Below are 13,897 nucleotides of genomic sequence, written 5' to 3' on the forward strand. Positions count from 1 at the left end.
AGTATTATTCTATATCTTTAAATAATGTGAACATGTATCACAATGTGAAAATCAAAGTGAAAATAATGTGAATGAGGATGCTTGTGGACCTTATGTTTTTACCAATTTTTATTAAAAAATATGTAGTTCCAACAAAATGTTCTTTATTAAATCTGTTTCATGCAAAACATAATGTGAATTGCGAACTAAGAGTTACTTTGAATGAATTGAATTTGAATTGGAACGCAACAAGACAAGTCAAACATCTGAGACAAACTGGGTAAAACAATGAGATTGAAATACATACACTATTATCCGATAGAGATCAAAATGGCCGCAGGCGGCAGACACATTGCATTTCCTTGGAGCTGCTCCATAATCCACAGAGACTTTCACAAGAAACCGTGAGACAAGCTTGTTTCAGCAGTTGCCTCCAGTTGACCGATTCCTTTTAAACACAGTTCGCCGCGTTTTTGCCGAGTCGACACCGTTCATTCATGGGCCACGTGATTGTCTTAAAGCATTTCGCGCACCTGTTTCATGACGCCTCATCTACCCTTCACAGCGAACCCTGAAAAACAGCGAGTGACTCACTTTCAGCAGGAGAGACGGAGGATGTCTGTAAATGTGTATTGCAGTGAAAATAAAAGCTCAGTGAAGTGATGAAAGCTTCAGTGAATTCAGTGAGGATAACGCCGCCCCCCTTTGGGCTTCATTGAGAGAAAATGAATGCAAATTCATGATATGATAATAGCGCCGTCTATATTTGTCCCCGCGCCTCTACATGCACATCAGAGTTTGCTCCAAAATAAAAGCCAACTCCTCCACCTCCACCTAGTCCTGCCTTCCCTCATCATCAGCAGACACACGCACCAAGCCATTTTTAGTCTTGGACTTGGTTTGATGTGTGGGGAAAAGGTGCGAATGTGTGCAGATGTTCACAGGGAAGCGAGTGTGAAATGTACCAGAGATTCTCTCTGCTTCATGTCTCCAGTCGTGTGCACGTGTCTGCACAACGCTACTGCTGGTGGTGCTCAGAAACCACCTGGAATTGTTGCGTGAGAAAAGCTTCTTTTCTTCATTCTTACAAACAACAAAACAACAAAACAAACAAAACAAGTGTTTTCTCTCTTCAATTCCGCCCTCAGTGAAATGGTTTTGAACCTTTAATTTATTGAGGCATCAAACAACAACACCAAAGGTGGTCAAAAAGATTCAGCACGGCCCCAGTGTGTTAGCGTTGGCCTGCCGAATCACCGACTTTACCAGTCCGTGTGGCTTTTCCTTGAGTCGCCATGACCTTCAGGGACGTAGGAGGAAAGAACAGACGTCACTTGAGTTCAACCTGCAACTGACTCGACACCAAGTATAATGGACCTTTTGTCACATCTAATTCAGATTCACATATTTTGCTTCTACTTTTTTGAGTATCTGCTGGTGCACGAGCATCTCGCGGAGCTATGATGTGATCGCTCCTGACATTACTTTTTGTCAGAAGGTGCGACACCTTCAGGCAGCTAAACTAGTCGAGTGCCCTAGTGATGAGGCTTCATGAAACAGTGTCCTGATTTTCAGAGGCCAGTAGATGGCGCTCTTGGCTTAAATGATGTGAGTTTTCATTGTTCTAGTCTAAACGCTTTTACAGCAGACAGTGCCACCTGGTGGCCTCTGAGAGTCAGGACACTGTTTCATGAAGCCTCATCGACCCATCACCAGTGTGGCTTAGTAATGGTCATTTTCAGAGCCCCGCTCTCTGCTTGATACAAACAACTATAGTTTGATGGTTCATATGTCATGATTTATTGATGTATTTGCTGACTTTGAGTAACGGTTTGGATTTGATCACTTCTCTTTTGCATGATTTTAATGTAGTTTTGAGTTTCCAGACAAATCATTCTTTGCCTGAATTTGCTTCATACAAATATTATTATTGTTATTATTAAGTGGTCAAGTGAGAGGCGCATCAGGATTAAAAACAGCAACGTGAGCGGCTTCTTGGCTGTGAGTGTGTGGGAAGAGGAGCGCACCGCACCACAGCAGCGCTGCTTTGACTGAGGGACGGATCAGCGCATCAACTCACTGGAGCTCTGGAGCACACTGGAATGGCAGCCAATCCATGTGATCTCCTCACCTCGATTGCTCCTCAACACCTTCTAACTGTCATGATTTAATGCCATCATATCGCCCACCTCTGTCTCCGGACAGGTGAAACGACATCATTTTCCCACGGCCCACCTGACACTCTCCCGGTTGAAAAACGCTGTACTAAAGAACTTTCCAGCGTTACCCTTAACCGTGTGCTTCATTTGGTCTAACTTCAAAAGGTTGAGCACCACGCAGTTGCTTGGTTGACTTCCAGTGTAGAAGAATGTAGAAGTGAATTGCCTGGTATTTGTGGTGGTGGTGAAAGCACAAGGGTCACGGAGCATGTTGGACAGTGTTTCAAAGAAATTCTCCCCGAAGAGACACCGTGGTGGGCAAGAAGAAAAAGTGAGTAAAACTACAATGCGAGGTATTATCACAGTGGTCAGTGACCTTGTGGGGGGCAAGAGTTGCCCTTTAGACAAGTGGATCCTGCTAAACACCTTCAACTGGGCACAAGCTGCTGCCCACCCTTCATCTTTCAACCTCTTTCAAGGTTCCTGTGGTTGAAGAAGTGAATATAGGAAAGAAGGGCGCTATACATTCGCTCAACTGGAAGTATCGGAAAAGGTGGGAGGCTGGAAAGTCAGTCTCCCTGAATAGGCCTGAAAAGAATCCTTGATTCCCGCTCCTTCCTTCCGTTCTGAGAAGCTAACTCTGTGCTAAAACTGACATCTTAGTAAATCTGAAATTGAATTGAAGTTGTGGGATGTTGAACAAGTGAGGAAGATGAGGAGGGTCGCTTTGAGACAGATCGGCAATGTTGGTTTTCAGAGCCTGTTCCAGCCGTACGGCGTCGCTCCAGATGTTTTCCTTGTCAAACATGAGCAGATCAGCGATCTGCTTTAAAGGCTTGTGATGTGCAGCACCAACTCTGCAGATCGCCCAACAAACTTTTCCAAAATCTCCACCGTGGCTGAAGACTTAAAAGCACTGTTTTCAGCGAGGAAACAACTGGCAAAAAACATCGGAAATTTTGCGTTTTTCTTCTACTTAGCCAGCTATGTGCTCGCGTAGCATTAACGTGAGGTGACTGGTAATGGACCGACTCGGACAGTGAGACTCAAAATTTTACGTTTTAAGAGTGAATAAAAATAACACAGAAGGGAAGTGCCACTGAAACTGGAGGGAAACTCTCAAACAGAACCCGCAGCGACACAATAGGATCAGAACAGAGAGACACATGGTGCTCAGCACTCACACAGAATTTAACCAAGCATCAGAGAACAGGTGCGGACTTTAAATAAGCATTGAATTTAATGTTAAGCCAACTTCATTCTTACATTCTTAAAGAAAAGTCCGTCCAATTGTATTTTGGTAATCTTGTTTTACTTCTTGAAATAATGATACTGCGACTCCTGTTCTGCTGTATTCACAAGCCCCGCCCACTTGTCCTCTCCATGGAATGTTGCGTTTTTTAAAATACAAAAATCCCTTGCAGCTGGTCACATGACCCGGAAGCGATAGAAATGAGTGGGAGACGTTAAGGACACCTGCCTAAATGTCTGCACACACGTCAGCCGGAGTTTACGCTTCGATTTTATCGTATGTTTTTTTTCATTATACACGTACTGGCCACTTCAGCATTCACTACAGCAAGTACTGCAATGCAGCATGAGTCCTGATGTACTGCGTTGTCGTTCAATCTTGTCACAATATTACTGAAAGAATAATCATTGGCAAGGCACAAAAGGCTTTTCAAAGCTAGGACGAAGAAAATGGAAACTCGACGATGAAGTGGTTGAGCGGCTGCAACCCAAGGTCCTCCGCCAGGCAAGGGTTTTTGTTATTGTGTGTTTGTGTATCCATCCATCCGTCCATCAGGGTTGCCGTACCTAAGACTGGTCACCGCTAGTTTTCAAGGCCTTGGTCTTGTCTCTGTGTCGGCCGTGACTGACTCAGGATTTTCTTGTCAAGACCCATTAAAACCAAAGACCTCTGTTGTATTGACGTGTCAAATTCCTAGCCAGTTAACACTTTAGTTTTAGTTTTTATTGTCATAATTCTGAGGCACAACACCAAAGGAACCTCAGCCAAAGAGCTGTGCTCAGTCGTAATCCCTTTTAATTTGTGAAAATCTTTCGCTACTGACTGTCAGCTATTTTGGCTAATTTTAGAAAATGTATTTGTTTAAAAAAGTGGTGGGCAATATGACAAAATATACCATGATTTATTAATTTATTAAATCACTGTTTAAATTTGATCACAATCTGACATTTGTTTTTGAGACTCACTTGGTCCTTCCGCCCTACAAGAAAAAAAATCTGACAATTTTGACCAAAGAACTTTAGATTTAATGTCCTTTATTAGTCCCACTGTGGGGAAATTCAACAATTATTATTAATCTGGTTTGGGGAATTTCCAGACAAATCTTTTTACATCCTTTGCCTCAGCTTGCTTCATAAATACAATTATTATTTCGGTCGTCACATTTATTTGGTTCTGCTACTTTAAACCACAGAGCAAACTTTGCTTTGATGGACTTTGATAGAGTGTCAATAAAGTTTTGAAGAGAGCTCTGTGGGCAGTTTTTGGCAGCGCGGGTCTGACACGGATCGCTCCATCATTCTGTCGTGAAGGTGAGTGGTCACGTTGGAGGCGCTTCAGGTTTAAAAACAGCTGGAAGTTGTGCATTTGACTTCAGCTTCTTTGCTGTGAGTGTTGGAGGCGGAGCATTGCAGTGAGTGATGGACGAATCAAGGCATCAGCATAGATCTATAGTGCGTAGAAAGAATGAGACCGAATCCTTAAATACAGTGGTACCTCGGTGTTTGTCCCGGAATTCGATGAAATCGGAGTTCGAACAAAAATTTTGAGATTTTTTTGCTTCGGATTTGGAACGAAAATCCAGATCTCGAACGCCCCGCCTCTGTGTGCAGACGTGTCCCGTTAGCTCCATTTACTGACTGTTTTTTCTTCATATTGAGGTGTAAAACCTTTCCTGTCTCCACACTGGAGCGTGGTAGAGTGTCACAGGGGAGGTGCTGGAGCGCTCACTCCAGGGTTTGATGTCCTGTTGTGGGCTGGAGCTGGGACAGGGATGAGGCGAATCTGGGACAGAGCGTGACTTGGTTTATGACTTTGTCACAGCCAAACTGCACAGAAGCGCACATTCAGAGCTGGACACGCACCGGGCACCTCTTCACTTCTGGAGAGACCTCACTCACTCAGCAACCCCTCCCACATGCAGCGGCCACACATAGAGGAACAGCCACCTGCAGCAGACACTCTACATTCACTCCTACAAAAGACTGTTTTAAGGCTTGGAACGCATTCTTTCTTTTTCCAATGTAATGGGAAAAATCGATTCAGATTTCAAACAAATCGCTTCTCGAACGGCCGTCTGGAACGGATTGTGGTCGAGAACCGAGGTACCACTGTACTACATGCGTAATATTTATATCAGCGAAATATGTTTATCGGTTCTTCTCTGCTTCTTGACCGTTACATGCCAGCCAATCACGACGCATTGTTCCGCAGACTGCGGAGAACAACGGGCATAGACAACCCGATGACACCGCCTTTTGCGGGTATAAATATTACTCATGTGATAGAAAGTGACATCAAATACTCCATTACAATTTTCTCTGGCTCATTAAAACATACAAGAAAAATACGCAGCTATGTCGGATGTGACGCTATCGTCCAGCGGCAGGTTGGACACATTTGGTAAGTGGACGGACTTGGTACCTGCCTAGGCGACACTCCACTCTCAGCCTAAACAACTACATCATGACATGACTCCTGACTGTGAAAGTGGAAGGATGTGAGACGGAAGCTAGGCAGCAAGACTTTCAACTCGAAAGCAGCAGCCATTCATTGAAAATACTTGATTTTCAATACAGTGATTTCAATTGCCGTAATGAATTTATTTCAGTTACCTTAGCTTAACCAGGGCTCCTAAGCAGCCTAGTTATTTTGATGTTTTATTTGAGGACACACACACACACTGACTTTCATGCGCTCAGTATCTCTCCCTTAACTTAACCAAAGCAGAAGTCTGACCTTAACCAGGACTCTGACCCAAACTTAAATTCAATGACAAAGTTATTTTGTTTTAGTTTTAGTCCTCAAATTGAGGCTTAACCCTGTGGGTCTGTAGGTAGGTGTGTTTCCAAGAACTGGTCCCCACAAGTATAGCTCCAGTTTTAGACATGTAAGTGGATGTTCAAGTCACTGTCAGTGGAATAAAGTGGTGTTACATTTGTATCAGCAGGAATATGGACCAGTAGCAGTGTAAGAGCTGGATTGGAAAAACAGCCGTGCCACAGACAGACAGCAGGGAGATGTAAACACAGGTCCTGTTCTCTGCTGAATCAATATCCCTGTATGTCCCTCATCTTCATCATGCACTTCTCTAGATTGGATGTGATTTTCCTCGCGAGACAGAGAAACAGCAGGATTTTTCCAACCTGTGGAGTGGAGCTGTGCAGCTGCGTCACCAGGAGGTCCAGGTTTGCTGCAGACCGGAAGGTGACAAACCTTCAGTGAAACCCACATCTGGTTACAAAACCTGCAGAACAGAACAGATTCAATGGCCTTTATTCATCCACAGTGGGGAAATCCAACGTGTCACAGGAGCTGGTGTCAACAAAGACACTGACACATACCAAAGACATCAAAGCTAGACAACAGACATCAAAGACGTCCACAAAGCTTCGAAATAAATACATGAGATATATCTTATATAAGTCAATAGATTATCTGCCTAGGAAACACTCAGACCACGGGGCATTTTTAATGGACTCTAAATCACCAGACATGGCAGCTGCAGCATCCTTCTCTCATCCCGCCCCAACTCTGCGTAGCCAGTGAGACGGAGGACCAGTCATATAAAACACACTTTCTACAAGGCAGAGAGACGCTAGAACAGATGCACATTAGCGGCGGTGAGAAGTGGCTGAAGTGGCACCTCCTTCGTTTGTGTTATATCTTGCGATAAAAGGTTTCTAAATGGTACTTTTGAGGTGTTCGACCTAAGTGCCTCTTCATGGCCCATAGCTTCCACGTCCGTCCTCCATGACCTGGTCCGCCGGTCTCTCCATCACAGTTTCTTTTATCTCCACGCCGGCACTTTCTCTAGTCTTAAATGAGTATTTGTCTGCAGGCAGTTTTATCCAGCAATAGTTTACTGACTTTTCAGAGAATAAAAAAAAAACTTTCTGAGGCGAATCTGAGGCGAAGGCCAAAGTGAAATTGGAGAAATGAATGAAAAGGAATGAATTGAAACTTTTTTTTTTCTTTCCTCAAAGTGAACCACACGACGGCATCAGTCAGCGGTTGGTGTCCTTTGTGACAATTTTAATTCACTTTTACTTCCCAAGTTTAGAACCCATGAAGAGTTGAATTTGAATTTGTGAAAGGCGGAAAGTTGACCATTCAGTGGTGGACACCCTTTAAAACTGACGCCATCACACATATGATGATAGATATCAGAGTTATTAGGGCTGCATTATAGAGACACCAACAAATATAAAATGATTTTTTTTAAATAATTTCAAACAAAACCAAAGTCTCAAAATGTCAGTTCTCAGCATTCTCAGTGTGAAAGTCAACAAAAAACAGAGATGTATTCAAAATTTGAACAAAAAATACCAAAAGTATCACATGATCAAATACATATTAAGTAGTGCTGCCATAAACATGCAGGAGAGCCTGCTGGCAAAGCGCTCAAATCTTTGCTCACGACTTCCGTGTCTGTGGCGTGTTCCTCTTCCCTCTGGCAGGAGGCTACGGTCCATCCACACCAGAACCTCTTCCCTCTGGCAGGAGGCTACGGTCCATCCAGACCAGAACCTCTTCCCTCTGGCAGGAGGCTACGGTCCATCCAGACCAGAACCTCTTCCCTCTGGCAGGAGGCTACGGTCCATCCACACCAGAACCTCTTCCCTCTGGCAGGAGGCTACGGTCCATCCACACCAGAACCTCTTCCTTCTGGCAGGAGGCTACGGTCCATCCACACCAGAACCTCTTCCCTCTGGCAGGAGGCTACGGTCCATCCAGACCAGAACCTCTTCCCTCTGGCAGGAGGCTACGGTCCATCCACACCAGAACCTCCCGTCACAGGAACAGCTTCTTCCCTTTGGCCGTCAGATGGTTGAATTATTTAATTTTATTTTTTCTGTCAGCACTTTATTCCAAAACACTTTCCTAGTTGGTGGGATCCCCACTGACCATGGCAATAAATTTCATTCTGATTCCGTGCGCTCACCAGGCTTGTTCACAGTAGGTTTCTCTGGAAGCACTTGCCTGCATCACGGTGTAACTTAGGGCAGTGTATGGAAACTACATTGTGCAGAATGAAAATGACTATATCACAGAGTCAAACTGTTTCTTCAAATGATTTCTTCTGTCCGGTTGTGTGCTGGTTGACCTCATGCTGGTGACCCTTTCACTAGTCAGTGACCTTCTCCCTCTCCATTTCCCCACCTTCTGGGTTCGATTTCCACTGTTTCCAATTAGACGACATCGATCAATTCAGAAAGACAAGGCTCCTGACAAAGGTGTCACCACGCTAATCCGATCCAGCAGAACAGTGTTGAACTTTTGTTTAAAAACGTTTGGCAAATACTGGAATCCGATCGCAACAAGATGAAGAGCTGAGAACGGCGCGATCAAAGCGCAATAAATAACGGCGCGCTCGAGGAGCGTGTGACGCGTGCGGAGGCGCGCAGCAGCGCAGCGTGGCGTCTGGAGGGGCAGAACTCGAACCATCTCCGCGGAATCCTCAGCCTCTTTCACTGAGCCGCTCAAGAAGCCTGGCGTCGGCTGCTGTTGTTCCTGCTCGCGTTTCTTCATTTCTGGCGACCCGGCTGCAGCAGGTGAGTCGTGTGATCGTCAACAACAATTGAAACTCGGAAAGCATCCGGAGACATCCTTTCCATGCTGTAATGTTTGTTTAGCTATTACCAGTAAATATTTGATGAAGAGAAGGAAACAGTCAGCCGTTGTAAAGGCAGAAACCTCGCAACAATTTAAACCAAAACATGTGAAATTAAATCATTTACAGTGCGCGCAACTAGTTGAAATAGACCTGCTCGATTGTGCATTGTTGAATTCTATTAAACGGTAGAGTGATGGACAATGTTTCATGCCCCAGGGACCTTTTTTTTTTTTTTTTTTGTGAATGGACGCGTTCTCTTTTGGAATGACGGGTCAGAGCGTTGTTTGTCTCCGTAACAAATGAGCGCCGTGTCGGTCTCGCGCTTCCACGTGAGGCATATTGGGAGTCGCTACTTGCACTTTTGCTTCAAGTTATTTTTCTCCTTTGGATCGGTTTACTGGAGTTTGGTTGTTGTTTTCCCTCGGCCGTCAAACAGCCCTTGTTGTTTGTGGTTTATTTATGGTTTTTTTTCTATTATTGTTTATTTTCATTCATGTATTTTTTTTTTGTTTTATTACTATTATTATTGGCATGTTAAACTTTTTGAAAATATGAAACGGGCATTTGGGAAGATTCACAGAAACCAGCGGAGGATCACAACAAGTTTCAAGAGCCTTTGGGCCCTCACCAAGCCAAGAAAACCCACCTCTATAAATAAATAAAAAGAGGAAATGATTCACTGAAAATATATCTTTTGATACAACAGTAACATTAACATCAACTGATTTCACTGAAAGGTGCAACATCAGTGGCTAGAAAAAAACTAGTGAACAAACTTCTTGGATAAGATGAAAGAGCAAGACACAAGTGAAAGTTAGGTGGTTCAGTCTTTCACGTTAATCTAAGCTCGTGTTGTGACTTCAGACGGAGGAAAGGAGGGGAAAAAAACAACACAAGATCCTTTTTCGATTTTGGATAATTTATTATTTTAGATAGATAGATGGATAGATAGATACTTTATTGATCTCTGAAGAGAAATTCCCAAGTTTATAGATTCATTCGAGATGAATCGCCAATGAATCACATTTTTGGTTATGTCATGCAAATATCGGTTTTATAACTGGATGTAAGGCCGATAAGGGACGACGCCCTCCCCTTTTCCCGGGCAGAAACTTCTGCTTGCACTTGTTTGTCGATGAAGACTCCGGCTTCCTTCTTCTCTTGCAGACGAGCGGCTTTGTTTGTTCTCTGTTGAAGCCCTGTGATTTCTCTGGTGGATCTCTGGAGGCTTGCAATGGCTCTCTCAGTCGACGGCTGTGCACTCTGTGAACCTCAGTGTCTTCTAACACCCAACAGTTGAGCCAGCGAGACCCTTTCAGTGTAGGTGTGTTTGTCCGTCTGCAGCCGAGGTCGGCTGGATTCTTTTACCGGCTCCATTCTTCAGGTTTAGTACTGGATCTTCTGTCTCTCTCTCTGTTGGTGACTAATGCATGGAATCTTTTTTTTTTCATACAACCCTGGACAACCTTTGAGTCTGTCCAGCAGTGCTCTTGTTTCTCTCTTTTGCACTCTCAGCTGATGATAGTTTGAGTGGTGGGACGGTCATTTATTTGGGAGGGGGGGGACGCTCTGGCCTTGACTTTGATAAGTGACCACCCGAAAGCGCCTTCTTCAGTTTTTGCTCAAAGATACGAACATGCGCGGTATCCCCTGGAGCTCGCGTTGGAGAAGGTGTGCAGTTGGTTTTGCTTAACATCACAGATAGCTTTGTTGGAGGGAATGTTGTCTGAAGGATCTGTTGGCCAGAGAGGATGTGCGGGTCAGTCAATCCTAGTGGATCAATAACTGAGTGGTGATGCTGCTGTTGCAGCTGGAGTCTGCTCCAAAAAGCCGTACTTTCACTCTGTCCACAGATGATTTGGATTCCAGATCGTCCGCGGTCACACCAGGGAAACCTCAGATGACCTTGGTGCCGCATGAGACGGGAGGAACGCCTTTTCAATATCACACATTACAGCCCCTTCAATCATCAAAACCCCCTGTGGCGGGAAACATAGCTCGCTGGCTGGTTGTCAAGTTTCAGACATTCTGTCTGAGACAGGAACAGAAAGTCCTTCCTGTGAAACTGGACTATTACCTGTATAGTGAGCTGCAAGATCAGATCCAAGAGTCTTGATCATAGCTGATGTTTTATTATTGAAACACCGCACCAGGCGAAGACAGCTTGGATACAGTAAAGCTCGAAACTAGAGATGCACCGATTGATCGGTCACCGATCGTGATCGGCCAATTTAAGATAAGACAAGAGAGACTTTATTGATCTCACAAAGGAGAAATTTACCGTGACAGGAGCTCTTAAGTTGTTAGCGCAAAAACAGAAATAAGTAAATGGTTAGTGTAATGGTTCGTCATTTGGGACGCGTCCGCTCATCCCTCCCTGCTGCTCACTTGGCAGCAGCATGTCTGCCGTGGAGGTTCTTTCAATCTGTCATGTAAAGTTTGCATCTTGCAGCACATGCACGGGAAAATGCTGCGCAGGGAAGCGCCTTCAAATTAAACACGCCATTTAAAGCTCCAGCACTTGACGGAACACGGAGAGTTTTCTAGGCTCATGAAAGTGAGAGCGCTCATTGCTCTGCAGCAGGCACTTAGCAACACCCATCGGTCTGAGCGTGACATTCGGAATGCTAAGCTAATTGCCCAGGAAATAATCGTTCATTTCACAGAGCTAGACGACAAGGTCGGTCTGGAACGACCCGATCCGTCTCTGTTTTTGGAGATGGGTGCAGCGTTGTCTGCCACCTGAATCTAAAACTTTTGAAAACATGCGGAGTGGAAACTTTCATAAATGCAGTGGTCCCTGTCTGCTACAAGCGGCCAGTATGTAAGTCTCAAGAGACTCGCCAAACTGCGACGCCTCACATCGAATTAAATGTTTTTCAGTTGCGCTTTTGACAGAATAGTTGCTGTATTCTGCAAGGTTTTTTTGTTCTATTTTTTGTTCCACTGGCCTTTTTCAGGATCTGCACAGCTTTCGAGATCAGGAAGCTGCAGTCACAGTTGTCTTTCATGATAAGGTTTCTCTCGCTAGCACGGCTTCTAGGCGGCAGTTGCGGATGAGAAGACCCACTTCACAGTTCAAGGGTGGAATAATCTTGTCCCACTGTCCTTCTGGATGAGGCCGTCTTGAAGCCATTGCAACAGGAGGGATGTGTGCGATGAACTCTCAGGAGAAGAGTGGTGGTAACTGAATTCTTTTCTCCAAGTTGTGACTGCTAACTTGCTGTATTTGAGCCTCTAACATTGAATGGTAATGCTGAAGACGTGGTGAACACTTCTGCTTCAAAGATGATGATGATAGTGGTGGTGTCCCTTTGTGCGTCTACCAGCACGTAGACTTAGCTGTTTTTTCTGTGGATGAGAGAAGATCGCAGAAGTCTGTGTAATATTCCCTTCTCTGTTTGATTATTTAAGTTCATTTCCTACTTGGATTGTCACTCCTCTTCGCTGGTGTAAACCTTGTGTGTGTGTGTCATCATGCAAGCACGCTGGATGTTTCACAAGAGCACGTTTGCACATCTTTCCAGCCTCGCCAGGAGATGGTGATGTTGCAATCGAGAACACAATTTCAACCAATCCCAGCAGCCACTGCTGTTTTGTCCAATCCCACAACTCTCCCGCCATTTCCACCAGTCACAGAACGTCACAATAAGATAGATCTTATTTTATCATCATTATTTATTCATTAAAATATCATGTGTGTGTGTTGTGTGCACTTGAAATACTGGAAATAAAGCATCTTTTGTTTAAATCACTGCAGGCTGTAGCTTTTTTAGGCTAAAAACTCACACTATTTTTTTTTTCAAGCTCATTTACGAAGGTCCTTATTTCCTGTCATGTTGTACCATGACCAGAAATGATCATGACCTTCACCACAATTTTGTGCTTTTGCAGAAACTCCCGATGATGAAATGATGCTGCGCTCTACTCCAATGTTCTTTAGGGCTTGTATTTTTTAAGTCTGCTCCATTAAGTCCTTGAACAGTGCATATCCACCACTTGTTTGTCTTGCTTACACAACCTTCTGGCTACCAACCATTTTGGCTCAAATGTTGCAGTGGTTGAGAACTTCCAGTGCCATGTTATGGGGCGCTGCAGCCACACACACCCTGGAGAGGTCTGAAATTCCCTGAGCTCATTTCCATCCTTTGCGCTGAGCTTCTCAGCCTCTAGGCTTCCTGCTCTTGCTCCTCCATCACAGCCAAACCCTCCTCAGAGGCTGCAGCCTGGTGTGATGGTGAACCTATTCTGGGACTGAATAGGTGATTGACTGATCTGCTCAGGCTTCTTCCACTTCTGATGTAAATTCTTCCAGATGTCTCTGCGCCCTTTGAACCATTAATTCAGAAAGTACATATGCATAAGTCGCTTTGAGCCTCATGTGTGGAGCGCCTCCAGATATTCATTTTCCTCAGAGCTGGTGTTTCTTAATGCCTCATACTTCAGTATTTCCTTGCCCATCATCCCAGCTTTACATCACCATTTCTCATAAAGGATTTTCTACATTACATATATTTATATTTCATTGTACAATGTTCTTAGACACACAACTGTTCAATGAAGTTAGACTTTCTCTAACAACATTCAGCGTGTAACAACCATGATTGTTAAATATTGTCAAATAGATATGTACTTTATTAAACTCGAAATACAAATTACAAGCAGCATCCATTTTTTTTCTAAGTGAAATAGCAAAGAAGAAATGCAAACTTGTGCAAATATTAGGTAGAATAAAATAAAATGAAAATCTAAGACATAAAATATTCACTAAATAAGTAATACATAATAATAATAAAAAAGTGTGCTACTGTGTTATAAATGTGTCCACTTTTGTGTAAGGTCTGTAAGAGATGAAATATTAAAGTAACTGAGTCTGTGACTGCAATTCTCCGG

The 13,897-nt window shown here is 44.0% G+C and overlaps 1 long non-coding RNA gene across 2 annotated transcripts; it reads left to right on the forward strand.

The window, feature by feature from the left end:
- The first annotated feature begins 4,661 nt into the window (after nucleotides 1–4,661).
- On the forward strand, nucleotides 4,662–8,464 carry LOC128762061 (uncharacterized). 2 transcript variants are annotated; one of them, XR_008415520.1, is made up of 4 exons: nucleotides 4,662–4,700; nucleotides 6,338–6,419; nucleotides 6,483–6,594; nucleotides 7,848–8,464. It is a non-coding gene; the product is annotated as an uncharacterized LOC128762061 (long non-coding RNA). The 2 variants fall into 2 exon arrangements; XR_008415519.1 differs by having other exon boundaries at nucleotides 4,670–4,700; nucleotides 6,335–6,419.
- The last annotated feature ends 5,433 nt before the right edge of the window (nucleotides 8,465–13,897 follow it).

Source organism: Synchiropus splendidus, chromosome 7 (genome assembly GCF_027744825.2).
Source record: "Synchiropus splendidus isolate RoL2022-P1 chromosome 7, RoL_Sspl_1.0, whole genome shotgun sequence".
Taxonomy (NCBI): domain Eukaryota; kingdom Metazoa; phylum Chordata; class Actinopteri; order Syngnathiformes; family Callionymidae; genus Synchiropus; species Synchiropus splendidus.